At 40.8% G+C, this 7,765-nt stretch overlaps 1 pseudogene; it reads left to right on the forward strand.

Moving 5' to 3' along the window:
• Nucleotides 1–284: 284 nt before the first annotated feature.
• Nucleotides 285–7,337, forward strand: LOC123168102 (serine/threonine-protein kinase RIO1-like; annotated as a pseudogene).
• The last annotated feature ends 428 nt before the right edge of the window (nucleotides 7,338–7,765 follow it).

Below are 7,765 nucleotides of genomic sequence, written 5' to 3' on the forward strand. Positions count from 1 at the left end.
TGTAAAATCGAAGCGATTTCCCAGATATCACTTGAAGAGGGACCGCGGGTGCAATTGCTGAAAAATAGGAGGGCCTATTTGCAAAACGACTGCGACGAGTGAACGGGCAGAAGCCATAGACGCTTTATTATTATAGGTAAAGATAAAGATTATTATTATAATTATAATATTAACCAATTAATTAATTAATTAGGTAAAGTTAAAGATAAAAATAAAGATAGATATAAATAAAATAAACGCGGGCCTGGCCCAGGCGTGCGTTTAGCCACGTGCCGTGCCGGGTATGCGTCACGCCAGGCACGGCCCTAGCCACAAATCGAACCCTAACTACCGAAATCTCATCCCCCCATCCCAGCCGCCACACCGCCCACAGCGCAGGCACAGGCGAGCAAGAGAAGGCAACGGCGCGACGGCGCGACAACGGGGCGGCCGCAAGAGCAGCGGATCAGCGCGCGGGGTGCGGCGGCGACTCTGCGCGTGGGCGGTGGCTCGCGAAGAGCATCAAGGCACAGATCTCGGTGAACGACGAGCATTCTGTCGTCGAAGATGGTGCACGTCGAGCTCGACCTTGCGGACGAGTGGTCCGAGTCCGACGTCTCGGAAGATGTCTCCGACTCCGAAGTGGGCGACGGCCTGGACTGGCTCGACACCGTCGAGAGCCATGATGGTTCAGCCCGGCTATCCGCCGCCTTCTCGACCGTCGGAGGCGCGGCAGCGGCGCGGAGGCCGAATGCGCACGGCGGCGTGCTCTCCCGCCCCTTTCAGCCGCTCTCCAATCGCACGCAGAAGCTCGCCTCCCACATCCGGGCCACGCCCTTGGAGGTATGCAGCGTCAACTTTTCGCCTTAGAGATCCTAGCGTGGTGAATTATTTGCTTGTGCATGATATCTACAGTCTCGTGTTATGGTACGTTGTGTTCAATATCTTATGTGATGGATTTTGTATTATTTATAAGGAGTGGGAAGGTAGAATGAACGTGGGGATGTCAAATTCGGTAACGACTGCAATCAGGGACAGCATAAGGGATACATCAATTGGCAAAATAGGAACCATGAGAAGGCCGATCGTGCTACGGTGGAACAGGTCTTTACATGCTCTCTGCTAAGTGATATTTTATTCTGTCCTATGCCTTTTGGAGCGGAACATGTCTGCTTGCACTTGCAATCTTGCATAATCCTAATGTACCATTCCACTCCCTTTCAATCGAGCTGGCATTTGTTTCAAGAGTCTGCTTGGTTAGAAAGTATCTTCTTGTACTGGATACACAAGAAGTCAAATTAAGTCATTAAGAATTTGTTTTAGTGCATTTTACATACCATTCTGCCTTTTATTGCACTTTTTTATGGAACTCTGTTTAATTCCCAGCTATATGTATGATCTAAATGGCACCATGAGTCACCAACTCTTTTTCTTGCAGTAATGTTGGCTACTTAAGTGAAATTGTCTGAGGTGATGCTATCTAAATTATTTTCCTGATTCCTGATTGCAGTTTTTCGTTAGACATGACTACCACGTTAATTATCTTTACTTTTGTATATACGGCTGAGGGGTAGAAGTTTCTTCTCTTATACTCCCTCTGTCCCAAAATTCTTGTCTTACATTTGTCTAGATACGGATGTATCTAATACTAAAGCGTGACTTGATACATCCATATTTAGACAAATCTATAAGACAAGAATTTTGGAACAGAGGGAGTACAAGCATTAACCATGCTCTTCCTGATGCTTAATGAAGTATCGGTTACTTTACATTTATCTAATAACTTCATCAGCGAAGTAATTCATTTATATGCAGGCCATTGACCCAAGAACACGCATGGTTTTGTTCAAGATGTTGAATAGTGGTGTTTTTAATAATATAAATGGCTGCATTTCTACAGGAAAAGAGGTAAACACTAAAATGCAGTGCATGTGCTACTGAACTATTTCCTTCGATCTGTGTATTTCTCTTTACTGCAGACCTAAAAGCATTAGAACATTAATAAATGAAATACAGCTCCTTGTTCGGTAAATAGAATAAAGAGAATTCTGCTCTATCTGCTGGTTTCAGTTATCTGTTTTCCCAATTGGGTATATCTACTTCCATATTCAACATTAATCCACTTCCTGTGCAGGCAAATGTCTATCATGCAACAAAGATAGATGGCCAGGAGCTAGCAATCAAAATCTATAAAACCTCTGTCCTTGTCTTTAAGTAAGATTTGATTCTTTACACTTGTTTGTTGCTCCCTATAGATTCTTGTTGAAACATATTGCAGTACTGTGTCATGTGATATGCTCTTTATCCTTTTCGTACTTGTTAAAAAGAATTGTTCTGAAAAGGTTTGAATGACATTTGTTTATTGCAGGGATAGAGACAGATATGTTCAAGGAGATTATCGTTTTAGATATGGTTACTGCAAGCATAATCCCCGGAAAATGGTTAAGACCTGGGCTGAAAAGGAAATGAGAAATCTTAAACGGTGGGATATATTTTTCATACCTTATTCATAATTTCGTATTGCTGTTACTCTAGTATAAGTTAGGAAGCTACTATTGCGGGGTTTAATTAGTAAGTTGGGGGAGGTCTGGCGCAGCGGTAAAGCTGTTGCCTTGTGACTATGAGGTCACAGGTTTGAGTCCTGGAAACAGCCTCTTGGAGAAATGCAGGGAAAGGCTGTGTACAAAAGACCCAAAGTGGTCGGACCCTGCACAAGCGGGAGCTATGTGCTCCGGGCTGCCCTTTCTTTAAAAAAAAGTCTTATCGCTCCTTAATCTCTTGTTCTCCTATAATTTCTAGTATTTAAATCCATCTATTTCTTTGTTACCCTCGTTACAGAGTGGCAGCAGCTAAAATTCGATGCCCAGCACCATTGCTCCTGAAGCTTCATGTATTGGTGATGGAATTCATAGGTAATTCCACAACTTACCTATGTAGCATTGGTATATTTGTAGTTATTTATTTTTAGTTGGAAACATGCTTATCTTGCTGGCAGGATAAAATTATAGTTGATATATGTTCTGATACAAATTCTTTTGTTATCCTTCAGGGAAAGGAGGTTGGGCTGCTCCTCGTCTTAAGGATGCTGCTTTGTCGGTTGACAAGCTGCATGAAGCTTACTTTGAGGTACATTCGTACATGACAAGTCAAAACAGTTTTCTCTCTTAACTGGATAGCTATAAATGGATCTGTACCATTACCTGCTGTATTGATATCTAACTGGATGGTTCAAAGTTGGAACTCGATATATTTTTATACAACTTAACATGTAGATCATAATTCACATTTGAGTATAGTTTGTTGCAAGGGATGGTGATGACGTGATGGTACAAGAACCTTCTGAGCTATAACGACTTCTTAATGTTGTTTTCATTGCAGTCAATTTTCTTATCCTCCTAGGCTCGGCTAGTTTCCTTATCCTTCGCACTCGTCGAGTCAAATGCGAAGACCCTTGCTCATTTTCCACTACATCCGGGCGCCGATGTAGCGCGCCACTAAGGATGCGACGACCCGATCCTTGCTCACTTGCCACCGTATCCGGATCAAGATACGGCGCGCCACCTGGGGGGTGACGGCCCGACCCTTGCCCATTTTCCACCACACCCGGGTTCCGATGTGGCGCGTCGCTGAGAGGGTTACGCCCCAACGAAAGCACTTCAAAATTTTAGTGAAGTCCTACAATACTACGTGTTACAGTAGTCTAGTTTTTCTGGACAGAAGAATGGTCAATGTTTTGTAAAACATAACTTCTTTTAGGTGGCTTTGTAGTTCCTCCTATTATAATGGCCATTTACATTTCCACAAGTCCTCGTGCAAAATATATTTTATTCACATTGTAGTCCCAGGCCCAAGCTTCCATTTATTCTAGTGCTGATGTGTATTATAATATTCTCTGTACTGTTAGTCATTATAGATTTTATCATACACTAGACTTGGGTTAAGAGAATCAAGCCAGATGAAAGCTCTCATTATTGATTGCAGTATTTGTGTATCATTTTCTGTTTCAGTTTTCTCATGTACTCCCTCCGTTCCAAAATATAAGTCTTTGTAGAGATTTCAAATGAACTATCACATACGGATGTATATAGACATATTTTAGAGTGTAGATTCACTCATTTTGCTCCGTATGTAGTCATTTGTTGAAATCTCTAGAAAGACCTATATTTAGGAACGGAGGGTGTACTTACTGCACCATGTTTTCAGATTGTTACGATAATGAGGACACTTTATCAAAAGTGCAAGCTGGTCCATGGCGATTTGAGTGAATATAACATTCTTTATTTTAAGGTAATGAAAACTTGTTAATTGAGCTTTTTTCCATTAATCTTACCATTGTTCCAGAAAACCTTTTCTTATATCCCTCTTCTGTTGTGCAGGGCCACTTATATATCATTGATGTTTCGCAATCTGTTGACGTTGATCACCCTTTGGCGTTGGACTTATTAAAGGAAGATTGTTTGCATGTTTCTGTAAGTGAAAGCTGGATAGATCACCACCCATGTGTATATTAATAAATCGGAAATGCTATTTGGCGAACGTTCGCCAGGAGCCTAATCCTGGTGAACGCCTTCGCTGCCCTCGCAAGGATGTTGGCGCAAGGCCAACTCCACGTCAGCTCTCTGGAATCGTTAGCTGTGAACGGATCCCTGGCGAACGTTCCTTTTTTCATTTTTTCAAGAAATCAGGAGTGATGCGCGGCTGAAGGGAGTCGAACTTGCCACCTCCAGCAGGAGTATTAAGCATGCTCACCACTGGGCTGAAGCTAGGCTGCGTTAACAGTTGTGCTCAAACTTACTTTTATGTATTTGAGTGAACTGTTTTTTAAATTCGGGTCTTCATTTAAAAAAGTATGAAAATCCTGATTTGTTTCCATTTCTGAAAGAACAAAAATCCCTATTTTTTAGAGGGGATTTTTTTCTTCTAAACTTGCCATGTGCATTTTTATTATAGGTAGGATGGCAATTCATAGGCCTTCTTTTATTATAGTTTTATTCTTTGAAGAGAATGGCATTTTGTTATCAGTAACTTGGCAATTTTTATTTATCAAGAGTTTTAATAGTCAAATAACATGGAATTTTGTATTTTAAGAGGATGGTAGTTTAATAATGATAACATAACATTTTTATTATTAAGAGGATGACAGTTTTATTACTAAGAGCATGACATTTTATTATCAATAACATGGTAGTTTATTATTAAGAGCACGGCATTTTTAATAGTCTATAGCATGACATTTTTGTTTTTAAGTGCATGGCAGTTCAGTAATGAACATGGCATTTTCATTATTAAGAGGATGACAGTTTTATTTTTAAGAGTGGCATTTTTATTTATCATTAACATGCCAGTTTTTTTAAGATCATGTCATTTTAGTAGTCAATAACATGGCATTTTTATTATTAAGAGGATGGCAGTTTTTATTATTTTACAGGATGGCATTTTAATTTTTAATGGCATAACTTTCTTTTTCCTTTTTTGACTATGGCAGTTTTTCAAAATTCAGATCATTCCAATTAGGGTCCTGTTTTTGTTGTTGACATTTTTTCATATATAAGAAAAAGCTAATTGGTCCTATGGGCATAGCGAAAACTGTGTGGCACTTTTTTTTTGTGAATGGGCTGGAATTGGCCAACTTTATATTTGGTTAAATGTCAATTGTAATTTTTAATAGTGTTTCATATAGTCTCATGGCAATTTCACACTTTCTTGGTTTCGAAAAATGCTTTTTTTTTTCAACTTACTGTGCACTATTATTTATATGGTAATGTTATTCAGCTGGGAAGCGGTGGCAAGCAAACACATTTTCTTGGCAGTTTTAGTTTGTGATGTGAGATCAAACGGTGGCAGTTTTAGAAGGAAAATGCCTCTCTGAAAAAACTGCCATGCTGTTCTGAAGAAACTGCCACCCCCATACAACTAAAACTGCCATCTAAACGTTCACAAATGCCAACCCCTCCCAGCGGACGTTTGACAGCTAAGAGGGTCGTATTTTGCACGGCAAATTTACTTACGACATTTAAAAACCCCCAGCTAATTGGGCCTAGCCCCTTTTTTCTGCACGTTTCATAATTTACTGGACCAGCTGGGGTTGCTGGGAAACTCCCCCCGGGAGAGAACGCATGGGTTCGCTTGATCGGACCCCTGGGGGCAAACGAATCGTTCTTTCGGCACTGCCTTATGCGGGTCCTAATAAATTGCTAAGTCTGATATACGAAACATTTTGTGCAGGACTTCTTTATGAAACGAGGTGTCGCTGTCATGACAGTAATGGATCTATTTAATTTTGTGATTGATCAAAACATTGCGGATGACGATGTTGAATGGAGATAAATTGGTGATCGTGCATGCTGCATCATGGATAAAGAATCTAATGGATTAGCTGTATTCTGTTAATCACAGGTTCAGCAACAGATGTTGGAGAATGGAGATACACTCGCAAATGATGATGACATATCTCCAACAGTCATGGTGCAGGTAAGATTAGTTCAACCGTCATCTGCTCACATTTGCCATAAATGATTAGCCTTCTAAGCAGGAGATCTTGCTCGCAGGCCAACTTGCACTTACTATGTTGTGGTAGTCACCAATCAAAAAATTTAGATGGATACTACCAGGTTTAACAATAATTCACTTGATTTCTGTGTGTAGACGTTGGATTATGTGAAGCAGTGTGAGGCTGATATAGTCAACATGTCAATGTTGCAACGACCATCCTTGTGTTACGAGCCACCAGCGGACAAGCTTTATAACCAGCCATTGCTAGGATTTGTGCGGGCTGAAAAAAACAAGCGTACTGCTGAAAAGCAGAAAAAACAGTTGCCACATAATAAGTGCTCATTGCTAAGTAGTGGATCTTGCTCTAGTTCTGGTGAAGATTCGAGGTATGAGGCTGATCCCAAGATGGGACCTGAGGAGAGGAAGGCTGCTTGGAAGGAGGAGAAGAAGAAAGTGAAAGAAGAGAAGAGAGAAACTCGGAAGACAAAGGAGCCGAAGGCCGATAAGAAGAGGAGGAAGAAAATGGCAAAAGCGAAGTGCAAGAGGTAGCAATCTCTGGTTGATCAGTGGCTAAGCACAAATCAGCATTCGGCCAAGTTATTCTAAATTAATTCTGTGAGAGCCTGTATGATTGAGTGTTTATAACGAGAAAGGACGATGCTTCCCCAGTGATGATGCAAACAAATGTCATTGGATTCTCAGTTGTGTTTTTTTTGTTCATTCTGATTTTTAAATTGCGCAGCCCTGAAGCGCAGTAGTGTCTAGCAACCTTGTAAATGGTGCCTTGTCATCAGATTTAAAATTTCCATGTAGTTTTGTTTTGTGACTTGCCAGCTAAGAAAAGTTTCTCAATACCGCACAGCGCATTTTTTTCTTGTTCCTTGTTTTTTTTATTGAAAAGTGTCCATCGCATCCTGTTGCTGCTTTTCCAATACTGAGAGCTGTGAGATAGAGAACTGTTCTATAATGGAAGAAGTCCATTTTATTCGATGTATGTGCATTTTCCCAGGCTATACATATTCCCGGAATTATGAAGCAAAGTGCTTTGAGTAAAGAGACTTCGCCTTTACCAACAAAAGGATTACCAGGATGTGTCGCGTAAAAAGGTATGGTCATGCATCACCCCAAGTAGGCCGGATGCAAGAAACCCTGTACGCATCACCCCAAACAGGCCCATTGAATGCAAGAAAACCATGTTTGGTAGCGTACATGAAAGTCTGCCTTGCATGCAAACCTTAAAGTAGCCTGACTTGCTAGGAATGTTCGAATCAGCTGTTTCCTGCGAGCCAAGCTA

The sequence above is a fragment of the Triticum aestivum genome, chromosome 7D, assembly GCF_018294505.1.
Source record: "Triticum aestivum cultivar Chinese Spring chromosome 7D, IWGSC CS RefSeq v2.1, whole genome shotgun sequence".
In the NCBI taxonomy this organism is placed as follows: Eukaryota; Viridiplantae; Streptophyta; class Magnoliopsida; order Poales; family Poaceae; genus Triticum; species Triticum aestivum.